The sequence below is a fragment of the Cebus imitator genome, unplaced genomic scaffold (genome assembly GCF_001604975.1).
Source record: "Cebus imitator isolate Cc_AM_T3 unplaced genomic scaffold, Cebus_imitator-1.0 Scaffold10, whole genome shotgun sequence".
NCBI classification, from domain to species: domain Eukaryota; kingdom Metazoa; phylum Chordata; class Mammalia; order Primates; family Cebidae; genus Cebus; species Cebus imitator.
The window spans coordinates 4,581,273-4,605,056 of NW_016107325.1; the positions used below are offsets into that span (position 1 = coordinate 4,581,273).

The window sequence follows — 23,784 nt, forward strand, 5'->3', positions numbered from 1 at the left end:
TAAAGCTGGTAAATCACTGCCCTAAAACAACAGCTCAAATCACATTACTCCATCATTCTCAGGCTCTGAAACCCTCAACACCCCTTGGCCAATGAGATAAAGCCCAAGCTGCTATTACACTAGAATAAAATCCACAATCCTTACAGTGGCCTATTAGGTACCCTGTGGCCTCTTGAACTCCTTCCCTCCTGTCTTCTCCTCACACTGCCCACGCCAGCCACGCAGACCTCATTCCAGCACCCTCCAAGTATGGCACTGCCTTGGACTTCAGCACTGACTCTCCAGAGCTCTTCTGCACTTTTGATTGGCTGACCCCTCATTTCATTCAGGAATTCATTCAGATTCCTAATCAAGTGTCATCTCCTTTTAGCCAGCCCTGGCCACCCCATCAGAAATGGTGCCCCATGCACTATCTATTTTCCAATGCTGCTGTATCGCTTTATAGCACCTATTGCTACTTGATGTTGTAGTATATCTTTGTTTATTTGTTTATGGTTTATCTCTATACCAGAATTATAAGGTCTATGAGGAAGAGGACTTTCTCCATTTTGTCATTGTTCTATCCCCAGGCATTTAGTATAATGCCTGGTGCATAGCAGGCACTCATTAAATATTTATAAATAAATGAAGAAGAGTGGAGGCAGGGGGCTGTCAAGGCTCTCTAGTCTTGTCTGAACAAGACCGTTCAGTCCTAACCCATGGCCGTCCCTGCTCCTCCCCCCACCTGCCCTAACCAAATTCACTCCTCATCTGTCACCAACCACCACCAGTATTGTCTCATTTCTGCTCAAGGGATTCCTAATACTTGAATGCCCTTCCTGTCACCTATTGCCTGACATAACAAGACTCAGTTAAAATAAAAAATCCTTTTTGGAATTTTCCCCAGTCTTGTGCCTGAGGCATGTTTCCCTTCCTGGAGTCTAGAGCTCTTTATTCTCTGGTCTTTCCCTAGAGTCCTGCCCTCAGTCCACCTGGCTCCATTTGTGAGTGCACTGGAACCCTGGGCTTGCAGGGCATTCTGTTTCTAGGACAGTGCTGAGGCTTCATATGTGCTCAATAAAAGTTGACTTCAGAGCTGGAAGGAAGAAAGGATTGAATGGTAGCTGACACCACATTCCTTGACCTCCCTACTTTTACTTTTTCAGTCGTACTGAGCTACAGTCTGATTTACCTTTGGGTGTCATTAACTCGCAGCAATGTAGCTTTTGTCCTTCCCAGGCAAATGCTGCCAAGTTCTTCCCAGCCTGGCTTTTCCTCACGCTTCTGTTGTTGGACCTGCCCCACAGCACCAAGAGGTCCTTTTGTGTGCCCCTACCTTCAATGCTCACATACTTTCCTCACCAAGCCAGAAAGTCTCATTGACTGGGATCCAAATTATTTATTACCAGCACTTCCCAAAGTGTATCCTGATGACACCAATTCTGGGAATGGGTCTGTGGAAGGAAAGGCTTCTTTCTGGAGTGGAATCGGGATATTGAATGTTCTGTGAAGTTCTGCAGTAAAAATACCTGTTGAGCATCATCAAGCCAAAGAATCACATATTTCTTTAACTACTGAACAATTTTTCCCCTCTGGAGTACTTCCTAGTACTCTGAAAAATTACGAATTTGCAGAACCAGAATTGTACTATATTTTCCTAGATGACGTAGGTGTAGAAGAATATTTGCAAAATAAATTGGAGAACGACCTGCTGATAGCACCACAATTCATGCATATAGAGAGAGATGGAGAATAGTCAATAGCATAAAACACAGTGTAACAACAGTCAGCATTAGTAGATGCTCCTTACAAAGCTGGTACTGCCCTACAATTCACTGAATCCACAGAGACACAGATTGGTTAAGTCCTGCTAAATTCACATACCTATTAAGTAGCAGATGAGGGTCTCCAACCCAGGGATCTACCTTTCAGGGGCTTGTCTTAGTCACCTCACTCTGGTAATGCATGCCCCACGGATCTCTCTGTAGCTGAGATTTATATGGAACTTTTCTAAGGGCAGGAAGCTAATACTTATTTTGTACTCACTCTGTTAAAGTTCTCAGTAACCTTGTGAAGCAGGAATTCGAATCTATATCTCAAGTCATCCAGTTACGGGCTTACTTCCATGTTGCTGTTCCATTTGTGAAAGGGCTCAAAAGTGCTACTGGGACCCATTAGTGCTGTCAGATCACTTGTTAGGGTTTCCATATGGTGGTGGCTCGTTTGCAGCAATTCCTTTGAGAAGCCAGGAGGAAGGGCTGAGGGAAAGGCCTCTCCCGGGGACTGCTTGTAAGCACAGAAAACATGTCTGGAGAGAAAACGCAGCATGAAGCCGAGGGCACACATACATCAAGGTAGCTTTTCTTTCCTTTCACTAACAAGCCTATGAGGCCAGGAATAAAAGACTAAAATGGTCTGTCAGCCAACACAGGTGAGAATTGTCGATTATCAGACTCCACGGGAAAGAGGGGCGGGCTTGTCGACTGGAACATCTGCTGCCCTCCGAGAAAGGGGCCCACCTAACACCGAGTTGAATCTTTCTTGAAGCTGCAATGTGCATCTTCCTCCACCCCAAACTACACAAAAATGCAACATAATGGGAGAGTAGGATGAAGCAAAACGAATGCCTTTTCTCTTTCTCTCTCGGAAGGATAACAGTGGCACAGTCCAGGCTGATCAAATTAAGGCTGAGAAGGGAGTATGTCTGGATCTTTGTCTTCAGCAGAAACCCATGGGCAGATGGTGGAGTGTGAGTGTCGTGGGGCATGACCCTCCCAGACATGGGCATCCCCCAGAGGAGCCCCTGCAAGGGGAGATAAACAGGGTCAGCTGGCCTGCAGGTCACCATGCTGGGCTTCACACTGGGCTGATGCATCACTAAAGGAAATCCAGGGGGATTAGATCCCTTTGGAGAGAGATCTGAGCCTGGAGATGCCTCTTAGCAAAACTGGCTCAGTCCAGAGCAGTCTTGCTGGTCTTGAAAGTACTGTGGCAGAGAGAGACGCATCCGGGGCTCTGAAGTCAGTGGGCTGATGTGAACTGCTGTCCCACTACCTTCTTAAGTGCTCTCTTTGAGCCTTGGGTTTTCCCACTGTATAATTTATATATTAATGATAATTCACAGAGTGGTTTTAAAGAGCAAATGAAATATATGTGTATAGACTCTGTAAGCTGTGAAGTGCTGTAAAATGTAAGCTGTTATAATTATGAGATCATTTTTATCTACCTCAGATACCTAGGTGGCCACTGGAAATCAGGACTTCAGCAGAATCATTTTTTTTTTTTGGTCATGCATTCAAATGTTGGTTGTAAAATTGCCTGCCTTTCATTAAGCTAAATACTTACTAATATTGATTAGATGGTAGGTACTATTGGAGCCACAGAGGATATAGAGAGAAGACCTGACCCTTGATCTTGAGTAGCTCATAGTCTTATAAGAACAAGAGTCCTGTAAACAAATATTACATCTGACTTATACAAATTCAGCCCAAATCTGTGAGTGGGTGGGTGGGTGGGTGGGGAAATGGTGAGGCAGATGAGGAAGAGAGTGAGACTATGATGGACTTTGCAGTAGGATCTGCTCAGGGCTATCACAAAGGTGGAGCTGTAATGTGCACCTGGGAAAGGTGGTCACTGAGAAGTCAGAGAAAGTTTTGCAGGGTTAGAATCACCTTGGTGGCAGATCACCGGACAAACTGCCAAAGACAGCAGCTCCCTAAATAGAGGAAACTGCAAGGGCATGATCCTGCAGCTTCAGGGAGGAAATTCAGATAGTTCCAGGACCACCCAGAATGCTTACGCCTTGCAAAACGCTAGGGGGCGATATTTCAACTATACTCACCATAGGTGAGCATATTGATTAAGACTATTTTATGCAGATGGGAGTCAAGCGTCTTGGAGGAAGGTGACATTTTTTTCCCATTCACAAATAATGCTATATGGGCTCACCCAGTTCTGCCCAAACCTTGAGCTGCTCACACAGGCAGTGGTGCCTAATTTGAGCCTTGCATTCTCTTCATGCTACTTCCCCTTTGGGTGAGGAGGAAAGGGATGGTCACGTTCTTGCTCAGGAAGAAAGCCAAGGTGACAGCCTTCCTGGGGCCACTGGGGCCTATACCACCTAGCTTATAAGAAAGGCTAACAAACCTCTACCTTTTCTTTGAATCATTTGGTTAGTCTTGTTTTCACACTACTTTTCTCTTATTTCTTTTCAACTGGGGCTTACAAACATCGGGACAACATTTTCCCTTTAAATGCCAATTTAAAAGATGACACAGTTAGAGAACCTGGAGAGAAAAGTCTCTTCCTGCACCCCCACCAGCCACTCTTCCAGGTCAAAGTGCGTAAGGTGTGATGACTGGCCCAAGGCCCGGCCTTCCCTGAAGCTTTTGCGTTGACGAGAACCCTCTTGGACTTCCCGGAAAGGAAGTGAGGTGAGTTCATTCCATCACACTAGGAAGGGGATTTCTTAGGTACTTGCGGGGAAGAAAGCTTTCTCAAGCTTAAGGTTGCCTAGAGGGAGAAAAACCACCTGACTCTCTCTCTCCACCCATGCTTTGTTTCTTTTCTTTTTGGTGTCATGAAGCCTGGGTGCTCTGCATGCCTTGGCAGATGTGTTTTATTCCTCTTGGCTCCATGCCTGTCCGGGCTGTCCCTGCCCCAGGCTAGGGCAGCTGGAGGTGACTCATTGTCTGAGTCTAGTTCCTGTAGATTCTGGGCTGGTTTTGTTTCTTTAGGAAACTTCCAGCACTGCCCTGGACTTGCCTTAAATCAAACCACTCTTTGTGATCAGGGACTGCTGCTTTCTATCATTACTCCTAACACTTAGCACAATGTGGAGCACGTGGTAGGCAGTCAAAAAATCTGTGTTGAATCAATGGAATGAATGGTGTATTTTACATGGATTTATGTATATGTCATGTCAGGATTCTCCAGACAAAAACAGCATCAATAAGATTAGATAGATACATAGGGATACAGATAGATACTTACTTTAATGTATTGGCTCACACAATTGTAAGGGCAAATCCAAAATCTGCAGGGTGGGCTGGCAGCCTGGAAACTCAGGGAGAAGTGGCTACTACAGTGGAGTCAGAATTCTTTTCTGGGAAACCTCAGTTTTTGCTTTTCAGGCCTTCAACTGATTGAATGGTTGAATAAAGCCCACTTGTTATCAAGAGTGATTTCCTTTACTAAAAGTCAACTAATTGCAGATAATAATGACATCTACAAAGCACCTTCACAGAAATACCTAGATTAGAGTTTGATTAAATAACAGGGTACTAGAACCTGGCCAAGTCAACACATAAAACTAACATCACATCAAGAAACCCTGTCTCTACTAAAAATACCAAATTAGCGAGGCATGGTGCATGCCTGTAATCCCAGCTACTTGGGAGGCTGAAGCAGGATAATCACTTGAACCTGGATGGTGGAGGGCTCAGTGAGCTGAGATCACACCATTGTACTCCAACCTGGGCAACAAGAGTGAAACTGTCTCAAAAAGAAAAAAAGAAAGTCCAGAAAAACAGCTGGCCTAACTTCTGTACCCCAAATCCAGCTAGGTGCTGACAGTACCAAAATACTTAAAACACATTCACTGCCCTCAAAGAGATGACTCTCTAGTGAAGGAGACAGTCCAGTAAACAGATAATTACACACTGATGAAATAAATACTATAATCAAGATGTGAATAAAACTTGCCCACTGTTATTTAGAGTTTGGTAACCTTGAAGTAGTCAGAATGACCTTGGTAACCCGAGAGAGGGTCTGATGTCAGCCAGACTAATATTATAACCTAGCTGCTCTGAGGAGAGAGTTTAAAATACCGTCTTTAAATAAATGGACTGTGAAACAGCCAAAGGGTCTTCATGCCAGCAAATGTCAAAACACCCAAGGCAATCTGGGTATTTGGAGAAAGACCTGTAAGGCAACCACTCTCATTCTTGCTGCCTGCAGCTTCTCCTGAATGCCAATCAGACACGCCGGGCCCTGACTGAAATCGTCCGGACAAATCCCCCAAGAAATTGATGCCTGGGAGGGCAGGCTAATGATGCAGCTCTGTCTGTTGCCTTACCTATGGTAAATGAGGCCCAGGGCTAAATTCAGCAACATTTCTATTTCTGGAAGGGTAGCCTTGCATCTTATTTCCCTCCCACTAGTAGTTGTGAGCAGACTGCAGGCATCTGTTGACTTCAACAGCTCTGATAGCTGTAATATGCTCATTTTTTTCTACTATCTTTCCAACAATATCTGTTGTCAAAGTAAAGATTGGGCTGTACATATTTAGTTGCAGATGCATTGCTAAAAGCATGTTGGTGGTGGTGGTGTTGGATTCCTCCCTTGTCTCCTGCATGGAAACATTAGGATCAATGCAAATAAATACCAGTGTCTCTGCATTCTTAGGCCAGTCCATGTGGTCAAATCCATTAACTAGACTCCAAAACTGGGTCTGCTTTATGTTAAATCTGCGGCTAACTCTTGTGGAAGCAGAGAAGTCGAGGACAGTAGAGAGTCTCATTGATACAGAAAAAGCAGCAGGGATGTTAAGATGTCACATAAAGAGTCAGAATCTGGCTGGTCAAAAAAGTATTCGAAGACTGCAACCGGCTGCCCAGGAAGAAGGAAAGCCTTCAATCTCCTAGAGGCTCCTTCAGGATGGGGGGATTGGAACAGGGCACAGAGGAACCCTCATTGTTTACTTGTTTACTTTATACACTTCTACATTGTGTAACTTTGCTACAAAGAATATATATTGCTTTTGTAATCTAAAAATTAAAAACAGAATTTTTTAAAAAAGATAATGGATTACTTAGCACAGGAACAACAATAACACCAGCAACACAAGAGGACCAACTGACCCTGACAGGGAAAAACTCTGAACCCCACCAAGCACACAGCTCACGAGGGCAGATTAGAGGCAACTTTGATCTTCTGTTTTTTTGCTGAGGCTTTTAAATGCACCAACCTATCCAGGATAGTCCATTCATAGCAGCGTTGCCCCCTTGCCCCCCTACCCTAAACCCAGGATCTTTGTGCCAGGAAGTCCCATGACCCCCACCTAAACCTGACAGGTGGTAGGTAGCAATGGCCATCTGAGTGTTGATTTGTCAACCTAGATGAAGCTTAGGACTGACACACAGTTTAATTATCATGCAGAGCTGCAGCTGGAGGCGGCTGGAGTGAGTTGACATCTGCTTTTGCAAAGCACAACTTCTGCAAGAAAAAAATTAACAACCAGAACTCTTGATTCTCTCTAATTAATGAAGAGGAAGCCTGGAATCTTCAAAGTCCACGAATGTCATACTGCCATTGTGTCAGGATTGATCTCCTTTGTTCTAGACCGAAGAGCATGCCTCTCCTGCCTCTCCTAATTCTTTATAAATTGAATTTTTCTATTACTAGTTGTGACAGCTAAGAAACATGACTTCAGAAATTCACCTGCAGTTCATGCTAGTATTAGAAGCTTGAATAATAATAATTTTTAAAAAGAACCATAATGGAACAAATGTCCTGTCTCTGACCCAGAATTAATCATAGTGAAGAGATACCTACTGAAAGGAAGGTTGTTAATTAGCTCTAATGGCTCTTGCTGGGTGGAGTCTGAATGACTGGGAAGTCTGCAGACAGAAGGAAAGAGGAGATGCTTCTTCTTCTCTGTTTCCATGTGATGCCAGGGTGAGGCATGATGGGATTTGCTTCTAGGGTACAGGGAGTCATGATGGAGGCCAGAGCAGTGCTCGGCTCAGTAAGGGATGCATTAGCCTGGCAGACCAACCTCCAAACATCCTCCAGGAAAATCAGGGGAAGTGAGTGGTTGTTTTCACAGCAAATTGCCTAACCCTGTGGTCTTATCCGAGCCTATAATGAAACCCACCACACAGAAGCCAGAGTGGAATCTTATTAAGCCCTATGTCAGACTGTTTCACTCTGCTCCAAACCTTCCAGTGGATCCCATCTCTTTAAAAGATAATAGATGCCGGGCGCGGTGGCTCACGCCTGTAATCCCAGCACTTTGGGAGGCCGAGGTGGGTGGATCACGAGGTCAAGAGATCAAGACCATCCTGGTCAACATGGTGAAACCCCGTCTCTACTAAAACTACAAAAAATTAGCTGGGCATGGTGGCGCGTGCCTGTAGTCCCAGCTACTCAGGAGGCTGAGGCAGGAGAATTGCTTGAACCCAGGAGGCGGAGGTTGCGGTGAGCCGAGATTGTGTCATTGCACTCCAGCCTGGGTAACAAGAGCGAAACTCTGTCTCAAAAAAAAAAAAAAAAAAAAAAAGATAATAGATGTTGTTCATCAGCCTGGAAGGTCCTGCCTATCTGGCTGCTGTTTCCCCTCTGACTTTACTTCCTTCCCTTCGCCTCAACTCACTCTGTTCCAGGCACATCAGCTTCCTTGATATTCCATCAACACTCCAAGCATGCACCCATGTCAGGGCCTTCGCCCTGGTGATTTTGTCTGGATGTAGCACCGTTTTCCAGATTTTTACTTGCCTCACTTTTTTTCTTCCTTTAAAACTTTGTTTAAATATTACGTTCTTAATGAGGTGACTTTGACCACTCCATGTAAAATAGAACCCTCTCCCCCAGCATCCTCCTTCCTCTTTACCCTGCTATATTTTTCTCTCTTACCTCTTAACACACCTTGTACTTTCCTTATTTATTATGTTTATTGTTAAATCTGTGCCTCCTCCACCTTCCACTGGAGCATAAGCTCCACAAGAACAGGGATTGTTGTCTGGTTTGTTCACTAATGCATCCCCAGCATCTAGAACTGTACCAATTCAAGAAATATTAGGAGATTGGAAGAATCAGTCCTTACACTTTGGAGTGCTTGCTGGTCTGTGTGAAAACTGCATGTTTCTGTCCAACATGACTGCTCAAACATCTTATAAAGGCCAAGGTATGGGCAGGTCCTTTTTTTTTTTTTTCTCAAGTGCCTACAGAGAGTATTATTGTTGCCTTTGGTTGCCAGATGTTAATAATTAAAGCAAATGGGGTGATCAGAGTTAACTATTAGTTGAGGTGTTACTTTCTTTTCCAGTGGCTTCTATGGGAAAAATCTTGTCCTAGACTGGGCAAGGGTGGTGCTTTTATGGGAAGGGTTGGTTTTTGTCCCCAGGGTGCATATTGTTTCTCTTTCAGTTCACAGAGAACGGGAGGTCTTTAGAGACATAATGCAGTGGAAATCACGGCAGTCAAAGGCCAGGGGGTTTTCCTTGGTGTAACTCAACAGTGACTCTACTGAGTGGGAAGCATTCTTAGGCACCCAAGGAAGAGGCAAATATGCTGAGGATACAGGACCAGAGCCCCAGGAGAGAGCTTTAGGGAGGGAGCTGCAGTAAAGCCTACAGCCCCTGTCATCTCTGCGGATTGTTTCCAAACAACAGGGCCATAGATCTCTGTACAAGTTGCTTTCTCCTACAGAAGAAAGAATTGAAGAACGCCTAGTGAGTCTTGCCTGTGTCTATAACTTACTAGGTGTTTAGTATATCCAGCAGAGGTTGCAGTTTAGACAGATCAGGGCCCTGGGAAGCAGATATATCCAACCTTCCACACTCTACTTGATTTGTGCCTTACATCCAGCCCTTAGCTCAAAGGGCCTGATAAAATAGGAAAACATGTCTGCATTCAGTTAACAAGCCCGCCGAAGCTGGGCTCTATCCCTGATTCTGCAGCGCTTGTTGAGTTAATTTTTGCCTTTCATCTCCCTGTCCATGGTTTCTAATCCCATCTTCTTAAACTTTACAGAGTGGTTTTTTTTTTTTTTTTTGGCATTCACTTGTCTGAATATTTCCTTAAAACAAACAAACAAACTTGTATTTTAGCTTCAGGGATATATGTGCAGATTTTTTTATGCAAATAAACTCATATCATGAGGGTTTGCCGTACAGATTATTATTTCATCACACAGGTACTAAGCCTAGTGACCAATAGTTATTTTTCCCAATCCTCCCTCTCCTCCCAACCTTCACCCAACTCTGTTTCTTAATTAAAAAGAAAGAAAGAAAGAAAGAAAAGGCCCAGAGAGGTCAACATATTTGTCTGAGGCTACACTGTTATTAACAGGTGGAACCAAGACCCACACCAACTCTGCAAATCGTTTCTGTCCACAGTGCCCTTGAGATCAGAATGATACCCACTCCATTTTCCTCTAAAAGCTGCAAATAAAATTGTTCTTATGAGTTAAAAAGTACTAACACAAATTGGATTATCATTAAAGTGGCCTCCCAAATTTAGAGGATGTTCAGAGGTCAGAGATGAGAACCCTGGCTAAATCTTGTGAGTGTCTGAATGATTGTGTTTTTAAAATATTCTAAATTCAGATTCCAAGACTGACATTTAACGCATCCTTCCAAAGCCAAATCTGGCGTAGTGCTCTGGTTCTAAATAGCAGCATTGACCTTCCCTCTTAGACTCATAACCTAAATTATTCTGAAGATTCTTCCTCCAGACTGCTCCCGACAACCCACCTGGAGCAGCCTCCAGGACACTCCTGCTGATTTACAACTGCAATCTTGCTAAAAGGAATGGAAAAGAGCCAGGATGAGTTTCTGCTAGACAGAATTACTGGCATGAAATACTAACATGGCTACAACTTGGCATATGAATGACTGACTGCATCACTGCCCCACCCCGCTTTTCTTATTTCAATGAAATAGGTTATTTGTTGGAAAATTGAGGGAGTCTTATTCCTCAACCCCAGCCCCCAAAGAGTGAAGGAAGAAGGCTGCTGACTATGCTACTTAGTACGTGTTTGAACGTGGCTCCCAACAGCTAGCGTTGAACCGGGAAGCCTTTTCTTGTTCAGTTTCCATGTCAGTGGTTTGTCTTTGATGAGCATCTGTGACTGCTGTGTGCAGGGCCCTTCTGTTTTCTGCCTTTGTAGGAGGAATAAAGACGACTAGGCAGGAGGCAAGCAGTAAGCTCCAGCTGTCCCTGGTTAAGATGCAATGATTAGCTGTGAATCGGCCATTTGGCTTAGGCAAAATAGTCTATATGAAAAAGGAAATGCCTTTCCCTTGTATTTATTCTCTTCTAGAACCTTGACCCAAGCTGTCAATTAGTCAATCAAACATTTATTGACACTCCCCCCTCCTCATTTTGCACAAAGTGCAGAGTGCCAGAAGTAAAACATTACAAGTTATTCAAGACTTAGCTTGGAAAATAGAACAAGTATTTATTCATCAAGAGTGGAAAACTCAGATGACTATCTAAGGGGAGCAGGTGGGCAACATAAATGAATGAATGAATAAAGCTGTTTCATAATAGCATTTTAAAGTGCATTATTTTTACACATACACATTTTTCTTGTATATTTAACACATAGGAATATTCTTTTCTCCTCAAAATCAGAGACTTGTTGGTCTATCTGTAGTTTTCACATTTTTGAGAGGAAAAAAATGTCCTCCTCAATTTTTCTATACAGTAGAGTTAGTGCCAAGACAAATGGCAAGCAAAACCTGGTTTCAATGTTCAGAGACAATTGAAAGTGGACAAGAAAGTGATGAGGACTGTATCCAGTCAGAGAACTTATGGGTTATTGGAAGGGAGCAGCTGCTTGTTAAGTGCCATTTGCTTTGTGGCTGAGTGAGGATGGGGGCGTGGAAATATATCTTCCAATTCTTCTAAAACACTCTATTTCCCCAAGCTCGCCATGGGGTATGTTGCCATTTCTCTCCCTTAGATATCTTTTGGTTTGTCTTGTCCTTCCATTTCTCTGAAGTGGATGGGAGGCCCCTCAGTGAAGGCTGGGGTGTTTTGTTTGTTTGTTTTTATTTGTTTGGTGTGCTCATAGGGGTAGTCTGAGCTCGCTGCACACAGCTGCTGGGCAGAGCTTACTCCATGTCATTATCAGCCTCACCAGGGCAGAATGGGTACCCTCCCTACAGTCTGGTCAAAATCATGCAAAGTAATGCACTAACTCATGAGTATCCATTACTAAAGAAAGCAGAAGAATACTCCAAATGACACCCAGGCCTCATACAGATAACTGTGAAAAGGCCTCTGTGGCAGATTGCAATATGGCCACAAAGGCCTCCCTTTCTTGTATTCTCGCCTCTTTGCTACCCCTCCCATGAAGAAATCAATTTCTCACATTTGACTTTTGTACATTGATCTTGTATACTGTGATCTTATTAAGCTGAGTTATATTAGTTCTAATGTATTTTGTTATAGATTCATTAGGATTTTTGATGTAGACAGTCATGTCATCTACAAATAAAGACATTCTTACTTTTAAAAAGTATTTTTCTCCACTCCATTCTGGGTGTGACTGTGTGGCTTGTTTTGACCGTTGGGATATTAGTAAACATAGTACAAGTAGACACTTGAAAAGTGCTTGCACACTGAGGCTGGCTGACTCCTGCTGCTCCAGATCCATGGGATCACCATGAAAACAAACTTGAAATTATTTCTCCATTTAGAGGAGAAATGAGGTCCACACTCTAGCAGACATCCTGTTACCCATTAGATGTGTGAGTCAGGCTTCTCTTAGACCAACCATTTGGGCCAAAGGAGACCTGCAGAAAAACCGCCCAGCTAAGCCCAGCCCAAATTGCCAGCCCACAGAGTTGTGAACTAATAACGTGCTATGCTGGTCAATCCAATTGAAGGCCAGATTCTGCCCACTGCTATATCAATTTGCTCCATGCTCAGGTAACGATGATAACATGGCTACATAAGAAAAGTGCTAGTGAAATCACAGAAACTCTGTGCAAGGGTGCTATACCAGTTCCCTCCTCCTATATCTCCAGGTCAGCCTTCTCATTGTTTGAATGCCTCTGATTAAAAAAAAAAAAAAGGAGAGAGGAGTGTATGTGGTGAAAATTGCTAACCAGGAAAAGCAAAAGTAGGAACTGTGCTGGTTATTGATTTTGAAGTCAAATTTGCCAGGTTAAGCCTACATCCAAGTTGGGAATTGCATAGGTGAGTGGAGAGTACAGAGATTAGAGAAGAGATAGCCTAGAGGCATAGTATGTATATGAGCCATGAATGGTGTCTGTCTCAATTTTAACAGCCTTTTTGCTTCCTATGTCTTCAAAAATTGCACTGTTCACATGGGGCAGCAAGTCAGCCCCAGCATATCCTTGCTTCTGCCTCTTTTTCTCCGATCTAATTCCCTGGTCCCCAAGAGTTTTCCAGTTCATCTTTTGGCAGAAACATCAGTTTTCCTCAAGTGCAGATAACAGGCCTTAGACTACAACCCAGCTTGGAACTTGGTAAGTCAAGTTCTGTTTAGTGAAAGGCATAAGTAAAGGCAGGAATTGAATTCAAATATATTTTCTTGAATGCAAGTAGCTGATTTGTTTATGAGGTTTATAGTTTTATTAATTACTATAACAATATTTACTTACAGATTTGATTTAGGTATGGCTCTTGATATTGTGAACACAAAATCAACATTAGTTTCCTTTATTAAGAACCCCACAGCCTAATGGGAGGGTTCAAACTGTGTGTGTGTGTGTGTGTGTGTGTGTGTGTGTGTGTGTGCGCGCGCGCGCGCATGTGGAGAGAGAGATATAGATACAAAAACTAAGAATGCATAACGGCCCAGCCCAGGGAGCACCATAGATGAGGGAACTAACCATATGTATGTGCATAAGTTGAGTGAGGAGTTGGGGAAAACGTCAACAGAAAGTGATGCTCAACCAGATTCTTGAAGAAAAGGAGAAGATTCCACTAGGCAGATCTGGAGACACAAAAGAGCCCTATGCATTTAGGGAACAATAAATACTTAGTTTTCCCAAAGCATAGGGTATATTGCTGTGATGAAGGAAAGATGGTATGAAGGGAATAATGAGAGATGAGGCTGGAAAAGTGGGCAGAAGTTTCTGGATCTTGAATAATCTTGAATAGCAGTTGAGGTGCTGTAGGTGTTTAATTGTGTTTTCCAAAGTTCTTGTGTTGGAAAGTTAATCACCGTTGTAACAGTACTAAGAGGCGGGATCTTTTAGAAGAGATCAGCCCATGAGGGCTCTACCCTCAAAATGGATTAACACCATTATCACGGGAGTGGGTTCATTATAAAAGGGTAAGTTCAGCTCCCTTTTGCCTCTCTCTCACTCTGTCTTGCTCTTCCACCTTCCATCGTGGGATGATGCAGCAATAAGGCCCTCACAAGATGCTGGCCCTGATCTTGCATTTCCCAGCCCCCAGAACTATAAGCTGACAAATTTCTGTTCATCATAAATAACTCAGTCTGTGGTATTCTGTTATAGCAGCACAAAACAGACTAAGATGATAGGGAACTTAAAATTTATCTTGTATATGATAGGGAGCCAGTGAAGAATTTTAAACAGAAGATAAATGCATTCTGATCAGTCATTTTGAAAAATAACCAACGGCAAAACATTGGTGAATTGGAGGGAGGAAGATTGCTTGGGGAGTTAGTGCAGCAGTCTAGGCAAACGTAGATGAATTATAATGCCAGTGGACATGAAAGAGGAAAGGACCAACAGCAGGTCCAGGTGAAGGAGGAAGACAAATAAGCCTGAGATATCCTGCTCAGGTACTTGGTTGAAGTAACCTGATGTAGCAGAGCTGTATGTATGGGTGAGCTTTGTGTTGTTAAACAAAAGAATAATTTTAATATTACAATTTGACACATCCATCAACCTCCTATGGGGCACCCCAAAGAGGTAGAATATTTCAAAGGAGAGAAGCAGTTAGGGCAGAGAGTAGATAATAGTTTAGAATGGGCTAAGTACAAAGCTGAATGCCAGTAGTGTGAAGGACAGTCAAGGGCCTTCTTTCGGGAGCTCCAACCTAAAATAGCAATCTGGGCTAGGCTGGCTGGATTGGCAGGCCCATGCCCTGTGACCGGGTTGGGGTGCCATGCCTGTGAACATGCTGGATGGATCCCCAGATGACCCTCGCCTGTAGTTAGCTCTTATAACTACATTTGGCTGTGGGTGATTTCCAAAGTAGCGGCAGTGACAGCTGACAGCTTTGGAGGTATGTTTATTTTCTGTAAAGAAAAAGTGCCCATAAGAAGTACACCTCCCAAGTGGTTGTTCCTCCTGGTTGGACTAAGAGCTTCTGTGGCTGAGAATATGCCTACGGTTTTGTAAAGCCATTAAAAAATTAATCACTTTTTTCTTGAGTCAAAATGTCTTGAATCTCTTGGGTAATTTAGAAGAGTCAGTGTAAGTTCTACCCCTGGGAAATATGTCAAAGAAAAGCCTGCTTGCATGCTTTAGTTCATTAGAGTATCTTTTCCCCTTCTGTATATCACAAAAGCAAATTCCAATACAAGGATTCAAAGGCAGAGAAGGAACCTAACCATAACAATCAGATTAGAAATAAATGCCCCCTTTGAGGATCTGAAGTTGGAATACAAGATTACACTAAGTTTGAGACTCTCTGATTAAAAATTCTTGCTGTCATCTACAGCTCACAAGGCCAAACATCTGGTGCTAAGTTTGCTTTACTGTACAGTAACTAGGGAAGACATTGAGAGATTGCAGTAGTAGGGTTTTGTTTGTAAATTGAAATTTAGATATTGTATTTCATCCAGGGAACACTAGAGGGAGTAAGTCAGAGAGAGAAAAAAGGTTACAATGGGAATGAATGGGGAACGGAGAGGAGAACTCAAAAGAGGAAGGCGTTGTTTTGCATTTCGCTAAGGCAAAAAATTTTCCTTAGGCAGACACCAATATTTGTATTATGACCAAGTAACTTTATATTCAAAACCTTGTGTTAAAAAACTTTATGATATTCTGAGCCTGTTCAGAATCTAAAATAGGAGAGGAAAATTATTACTCCCTGACCAGAATCTGTATCCTGTCCATCTTAGGCATTTTATGAGCCAATATAATATAGCTCTACCTGCAATTTTTTTTTTAATTTTAAAGGATACATTATTTGGATGAAAAACCTTTCACAGATATTGGATTATTTTTTCTTTACAGTACTAGTGGTCATAGTTACAGTTCTCATGGAGAATAGTAATGATACTAGGCATTTTCAGACACTTGTAAGAATAAAATATGCTCTTCATAGATAATCTGAATTTGAAACCCTTTTCTCTCCATTTTCTCCATAATTCTTATGTATTAGCTCTACACTAAAACACCATTTTACAATCCAGAGATACTGAAGTTAACTGGTCCAATGTCATGCATATGCCAATGTAAATATGAACTGATATTTATTTTCTTGTTTCAAATGTCCAGCTCTTCATTTTCTTTGTGCCACTTGAAGATAAAGTTAGTGAAGACTAGAGTCTCATCACTGATTTTTCTAAAAAACTTGAACAATTAATTACTACAATCAGAAACAAATATCTCAAAATCTTAATGAGAGACTGATCAACCGATTATTAAAATATTTTACTGAATAATGAACTAAGGCTTTTATAAAATATTGTCCTTAAACCATAGCAGATTTTTAAAATGCAGCTGTTAAAAGCATGTGTGAATCCAAACGTAAGAAAAATCACAATAAAGCATGCTAAGTTAATAAGGATTTGTCCTTTTACAAACCTTGGGGTAGGCTCACCTGGACGTTAATGTCAAGAGAGAGAAACGACATTACAAACTTCCTAAGGCAGCGTCTGTTGGAAACGATCGGTGACACTGACAAGAAACACTCAGTTCTGAAATCTGGATTTGCATTTGTTAGCCATGCATTATCCTACTTACCTCTCAGGGTAGAACCTTTAATTTCAGAAAGTGCTGGCATGCATTACTGCACCCGTTATCAAAAGTCTTTGGCAGAAATGCCATTTATCCTTGTTGTGGTAATGAACAGATTTAAAACATTCTGGTGTCACCATCCCTGAAAAAGCACATTCATTTGAATATTTCTTCCACCGGCATAATGAAATATTTCATGAAGGCACATGGGTGTAGAATACTATGGAGAGATATTGCTGGTGAATGACAGAACGTCTGGTTGATTTACATGAAACCCCAAGTGCTCATATGAGAATAGGATAGGTTTAGATTGACGAGCAAATGTGTAACCAGACTTCTGGCTGACAAATGGCAGAACTATGCCAGCACATTAGCTTCTCTGGAGAGAGACCAAAAGTGAAATGGGAGGATCAAGTTCATTCTATAAAGGACATTCAAACCTAGTGGATGGCAGTGTGGCTGGGATATTAAGCACTTATAGATATTAGTACCCCCAAATAGTATTGAGTGAATTTACAGTTGAGGGGGCCAACTGTAAGCCAGTGGTTAAACTCTTATAAAGCATTGCCGTCTCCTGTGTGTGTATATTGACATTCCTTCAGGAGGATCCTGGTGTTTTCAAGATAAGTCTATTTTATTGGCAGCTTTGGTCACTAACTCTAAAAATGGATTGTTTGAGTAAACTAGAAACTGAAAATAACAACTGATGAGATTAGTGTAAAACGTGGTGCCAAGCATTTAGTGGTCCAGATTGAATTAGATTTATTCTGGCACAGCACAGCCGTGAACAGAAACATCCACACAGGCTTTGTCCAAAGGATGAAGAGTTTGGACCCATACTCTCTTTTACAGGCTGAGATTGAAAGTTCAGGATTTTGAGTATGCCTTCAAGGAAGTAACGCGATAGTAATAATAGATCCTCCTCAAGTTCCCATGGCGTGCCAGGCCCCCTGCTTGGCACTTACTGTACATTATTTCATTAGATTCTCACCACTACACTGTGGGTAGGATTCATGATGTCTGCTTTATAAATGACCCTGAGGTTCAGAGACATTGGATGACTTGTCCAAGGCCATATAAGTAGGTGACCAAATCGTGATTTAAACTCCAGTCTGACTCTTAAGCCCTTTCCATCATGTTACAATCCTTCCCAAGTGTCTGATGAACAGTACTCATTAACGTTCACAGCTTGCAAGCCCTTTGGTATTTGCAGAGCATTGAGGCAAGAACAACAGAGAGAGCCAAGAGTCCTGGGTTTGAATCCTGGCTCTACCATTTATTTACTCACTGTGTGATCTTGGAAAAAGTTCTAACCTTTATGGGCTGTCTCCTGATCTATAAAACTGTGTGTGTGTGTGTTGTGTGGCGGGCATTAGAAGGTTTATAAGCTACCTTTCATTTCTAACCTTTGATGATTTTGTGAGCTTTCAAGGGGCTTTTAATTTCCTGAAATTGAGGTGCAGTTTTGGTCTTTTGCTTTGTAAGTGAACTCAGCTGTGAGGAAACACTTCCATTTGAAATTCAAAAGCTGACTTAATTTCTTCCACAGAGACATCATTTCTCCCCTCTGTAAAATTCATGTTTCTAAGTGGGTTGTCTCAACACAAACTACCTTTTATTTTCTTGGTGGGCAACTCCCCTGTGTACTGAATGTGGTGCTCTGCTCATAAGTGCCCCATAACAAGGGTTGTAGGACATGCTAGGTATACAAAGTGGTATACCATAATATTACCACAAAGGGAATTCGCTGAAGTTGGCTTTCATATGAAGGCAATAAATGTTACTTCCTGTAGGTTAGGAGACCAAATATGCATGGAGCTGCCTATTTTGGATGCTTTGGTTTATTTCTGTAAATTAATGAAATTTTATTTATCGCATGTCCCTCCTTATTTATAATTCTGTACAATATGCTGGCATCTCTGCAAATGGCTGTCTATGCTTACAGTGCACCACCCTTTGCTAATTTGGCTGCACCCATTCCTCCTGTTGATGGAAATGTATACATTGACTCTCTTGCCATGAACATTCATCGCCCACTGCTCTGCATTCTTGAAGATCAAATGACACGGGCCATGCTGTATGTGGGGAGCAATGTTTCAGAATTCCTTTGATGTTGCGCCTTGTGAGAATGGCTAAATCCAGGCTTTTGCCATTTGACTGAATGCCAGATGTGTTAGCCTGAATTCCTATGATCTTATAGATAGATAGCTGGATGGAAAAATAAGATACAACCACTGCTAAAACCTATTTTCCAGGGCTAATTAAGGTAAAGTTTTGATTAATTGAAAAGTTAGTTGAACAGGATATTATTGCTAATTAGGAGCTAAGGTATAACACTTAAAAAATTCATTTAATGTATACTTTGTGCCATCTGTGTACATAGTGTTAAGTATTGAAAGAGGAACAAAAGTTCTTACAGTCTTTTCTATCCAAAGCACTTTTTGATTTTCTTCTACCAATTACTTCTGAAATTTTTTTTCTACTTGTTCTAGTCATTTTTAAGGCTTTTTGTTGTTTCTGTTACCAAGATGTGATCATGCAGAATAGGCATTTTGAATCAATTTTTATTCATTTAACATTACAAGAAGTTAACCCAAGTATCATTCTGTCAAGTGTATATAACAGTGTGTTTAAACATTCCCTTGTTTGCTTAAAATTTGAGTTGTTTCCACTTGTTTTCCATGATAAAAATGCTATGAAGAAACACTTTCATATAAAGACAAATTTTCATATGTGGAATTATTAGATCAAAGAGGACACTTTTAAATGGTCAATATTATCGATATATTAATCGCAATTGCTTTCCAAATGAGTAGTACCATTTTATACTGCTCTCATTGTGTGACCTTAAGTTTCTCCTTACTATCTTCATCAGCATTGGATTTTTCACTTATGCAACGGGGAAAGTTCTTTTGGAAAGAAAATGTAACACCCTCTATCTATTGAACTCGTGCAATAATCTTGCGAAGTCTACCGTTTACAGATGAATAGATACTGAGATGATTAATTGATTTGCCCAAGTTTATATAACTATTATCAGAGCTGGACCTTGATCTTGGTTCTTCTGAATCCAGCCTATTGTGTGTTTCCATTCGACCACAGCTGCCCCATAAGTAACAGGAATCGGCTAATGAGGCCCTCAAGATAAGCTTGAAGAAGCTCAGTGGTTGGTGTGTATAAAGATGGAATAAATGAGCAGGACTGTAAAGTAAAATGTCCAAATGGTTTTGTTTCTTTAAAAACCAAACATTTCCTCAAAAAGAGTGAATAACTTTAATTCATACATGCTATGAATTAAGAAGGTTTTATTCATCCACATGCACATTAAAAAGGTTTTAAAAGAAAAAAAGTATGTTATTTAATGGTGGTTAGGTATTGGAGTATTTTAACTAAATTCAGATATACATGAGTAATTCCAGTTGGAAGTTGTTCATGCATATCTGAAGGCAGAATGTGGCCTTTTGACTTTAGCCTATTAAACACAAGAAAATTCATAGTTAAAATTCCACTCTCAGCTCCCCAGCCAAGATGGGAATGGCCCCAACCATAAAACATGGTGGACAAGGCTGCCACCAGGCCCAATAATCTGGTGGCATTATAGAGTAGGATAGGCAAACCACAGTAAATCAAGGCCTACCCTTCATTTTTCAAAAAGCCAAATGGGTTAAAGGTGTGTGCATCATTCTTTACAGTGAGAAGGCAGACAGGTTTTGCAACATGCTAGATGATGGTGTGTGGAGCAAATAACAAATGCCTCTTGGTCGGAGGTTGTTTGATCACTCCAGGTATCCATTTGGAGGGTCATCTTGAGAAAGGGGCTTGGGGCCATGTGCTTTCTTATTCTTTGCAGGGATGAAAAAGAGGAAAACCCAGTTTGGAGGCCCCAGTCTGTAAAATGGCAGGATCTGCCAGCCACAGAGTGTGGCTTTGGGCAGAGCAGTTTGTGCTTCCATTTATCTGGAGGTTCCTGGTATGTAGAAGCCCCACCCCTGAGCACAACAGGAGGTCGAATAATGAGGATTGGCAAAACTCAGGAACGGGCTCACCTCCCTAGATTATGAAATCCCATTATCTAATCAGATCATCCCATAATGGACATTAAAAACAAACCAACCAAAGAAAAAAGAAAGAAAAAAAAAACCACCAGTATTTATTTTTCAAAGATTTGATTGTGACTGTGGATGGCAGAAAGAGTGTCTTGTTAACATGACTCAATGTCTTTTAGAGAATTGCAAAGAAGCCTGGTGTCTTCAAGCATTCAGATGAGCTCCTCTAGAGGCCTTTACAGGGAGACGAAACTGCTTCAGTGCCTCCTTCAGGGCTGAGACCATGATTTGGATTCACCCTGGCTTAAAGGAGAAAAATTGGAAGCAGCAGGAGGCATCTGTGTAGAGAAGTCGCGAACATCTCTCTAGGTCCCTTGTTTTGTAACCAGATTTTAATTTTAATCAGTAAGGAATCCTGAAAAAACAGTAACAGAAAGCAGTCTGGAAGTAGCTTTGATTACAAAACCGTACAGTCATGTCTCCCAGCCACCAAAGTATTTTCATAGCCATTTGCCCGAAAGGTCAGGCACTAAATAAGCATGTCGTCCGCTGCCTGGATCTGGGGTCTCGTTTTCCCGGAGGCATTAGAGGAAAGGCATGCAGAGCTCAGCTCCAGGGGTGCTGCTCCCCAGGCTAGTCTAAATGGCTCTTCTTTCTGACGTGACTAGAGTGTTTTCTGTCACCTCTAAACACTGCCTGCTGTGATAACATTCATTCCCCAGGCTCAGGTCGCCGTGACAGTCAGGAATGCTTGGAAGAGGCCAGAGTGGGACAAGATGGCTGCCCCGCCCAGCCCGCCGCTGGCCGGATGTGGAGCTGGGAGGAGCTGAACCTCATTTTGCCCCCTGTTGTCTTTGGAAGGCTTTCATTTGGGTTTTGACTGGGTGGTCCCTTAGGTCTGCTACTACATTCCAAGTATTTCCAAAACGTTCTGAGAAATGGTGGTTCAACTAAATGAACATATTCTCCTGACTAATGTGGGAAGCTGTGTGGCGCTGGCATTTCCTCCTTGACATTCCCCACTTTCGTTTCCTTTGAAGGCATTTAGAACAAGGCAGAATGTGTCAATTTGAATTCTAAGATTCCTGGTACAGTAGATTTTTTTTTTTTTTAACAGCTCCTATGGTTTAATGCTCAGTGGTTTCCAGCCTTTTTGGATGTCTCACTGGATTCAGTAAAAGGTTTTTAAGCAGATACTCCCAATACTTGTTATTTATTTGTAAATTATATACATGTACTATTGAACTAACATATTAATTAAAAACACATAGAAAGAAAATGTTAAAGAAAAAAGCAAAGAGGCCAAGGCGGTGACTCACGCCTGTAATCCCAGCACTTTGGGAGTCGAGGCAGGTGGATCACTTGAGGTCGGGAGTTCAAGACCAGCCTGTCCAACATGGTGAAATCCTGTCGCCACTATACAAAAATTAGCCAGGAATGGTGGCGCAGGCCTGTAATCCCAGCTACTTGAGAGGCTGAGGCAGGAGAATTGCTTGAAACTGGGAGGCGGAGGTTGCAATGAGTGGAGATCACACCACTGCACTCCAGCCCGAGTAGCAGATCAAGACTCTGTCTCAAAAAACAAACAAACAAACAAAAAACCAAAAAGAGTGAAGCAAAGATGAAATAATATTGTTTACTTTCTTGATGGTACAAAACCCCTTTCTGCTTTTTGCTTTTCTATTAAGATTGTACACTCATTTTATATTTATATGTGACTGAAAATGAATATACTTCATTTGAAACATCACTTCTTAGTTTTTTTTACACTTTATTTTTATTGAGTTTGGTTTAACACTTTGTGACACCATTCAAAAGTCTGCTTCTAAGATCAATCTATTCTGATACTTGGCTTTAATGATTATCATGGCTAAAACAATACTGTAGAGATCATGCAAGAAGGGCACTATTGGCTGTAATTGCTAAGTTCGAGTCACTTTTTCAGCCACATCCACCAGCTAGGCAAAGTTTCTGTTGAAAGTTTACCAATACATTTTCATCTGCCTTGAGTCAATCGACAGTTCTTACAGTCTAATCAAAGTGCTTCCCATTGACGAAACCCAGAGAAAGTCATAAGGCAAAGAAGTCTGGTTGATGCACCATTTTTTACATAAATATGTAGAGACAAAGATAGATAGATAAAGACATATTCAATGTTCTCTGAAATTGTACATTTGAAAGATTTTTAAATAATTTAGAGAAACATCATTTCTCAGCTTTTTTTACACTTTATTTTTATTGAGCTCAATTTTACATATACATATAAAGTTTGTCATCTTTACCATTTTTAAGTGTACAGTTCAGTGCTAATAAATACATTTATATTCTTGTTTTCCCTTTCATCTCTCCCTCTTCCCTATCTTTCCTGGTCTCTGGTAATCATCCACTTTTTTAGCTCCCACATATGAGTGCAAACGTGATATTTGTCTCTCTGTTGGTTGGCTTGTTTCACTTAAGTGGCCTCCAGTTCCACCCATGTTGCTGGAAATGACAGAATTTCATCTTTCCTTATGACTGAATAATATTCAAGTGTATATATATGCCACATTTTTCTTTATGCATTCATTCATTGATAGAGCCATGGTTTAATCCATATCTTGGCTATTGTGAATAGTGTTGCAATAAACATGGTAGTGGAGATATTCTTTTAATATATTGATCTCCCTTTTTCTGAACATAAAAATATGTCCAAAGCTCTCTGAAACTGCACATTTAAAAGGTTTGTTGTTGTTGTTGTTGTTGTTGAAGAGATGATCTTGCTCTGTCACGCAGGCTGGAGTGTAATGATACAATCACAGTTCACTGCAGCCTTGACCTTCTGGGATCAAGCACTCTTTCCACTTCAGCCTCCCAAGTAGCTCTGGCTACTGGCAATGCACCACCATGTTCAGCTAAATTTAGAATTTTTTGTAGAGTCCGGATCTCACTTTGTTGCCCAGACTGGACTCAAACTCCTGGACTCAAGTGATTCTCCTACCTTGGCCTCCCACAAGTGCTAGGATTACAGGTGTGAGTTAACATGCCCAGCCTACATTTTATATATATATATATATATATACACATATATGTATATGTATGTATGTGTGTATATATATATATATATATATATATATATATAC

At 41.5% G+C, this 23,784-nt stretch overlaps 1 protein-coding gene and 1 long non-coding RNA gene across 4 annotated transcripts in view; both read right to left on the reverse strand.

The window, feature by feature from the left end:
- The window catches only part of ITGB6 (integrin subunit beta 6), a 134,420-nt gene extending 117,511 nt beyond the window's left edge, over positions 1-16,909 (reverse strand). For all 3 annotated transcript variants that reach the window (XM_017547676.2, XM_037745524.1, XM_037745526.1), the window contains exon 1: positions 16,626-16,909. The gene's annotated coding sequence lies outside the window, so the exon portion shown is untranslated. The remainder of the gene's footprint in view (positions 1-16,625) is intronic.
- A 3,841-nt stretch (positions 16,910-20,750) lies between these two features.
- Positions 20,751-23,784, reverse strand: part of LOC108317378 — a 17,749-nt gene continuing 14,715 nt past the window's right edge. Inside the window, exon 2 of the long non-coding RNA XR_001830721.2 lies at positions 20,751-21,080. This is a non-coding gene — a long non-coding RNA (uncharacterized LOC108317378). The remainder of the gene's footprint in view (positions 21,081-23,784) is intronic.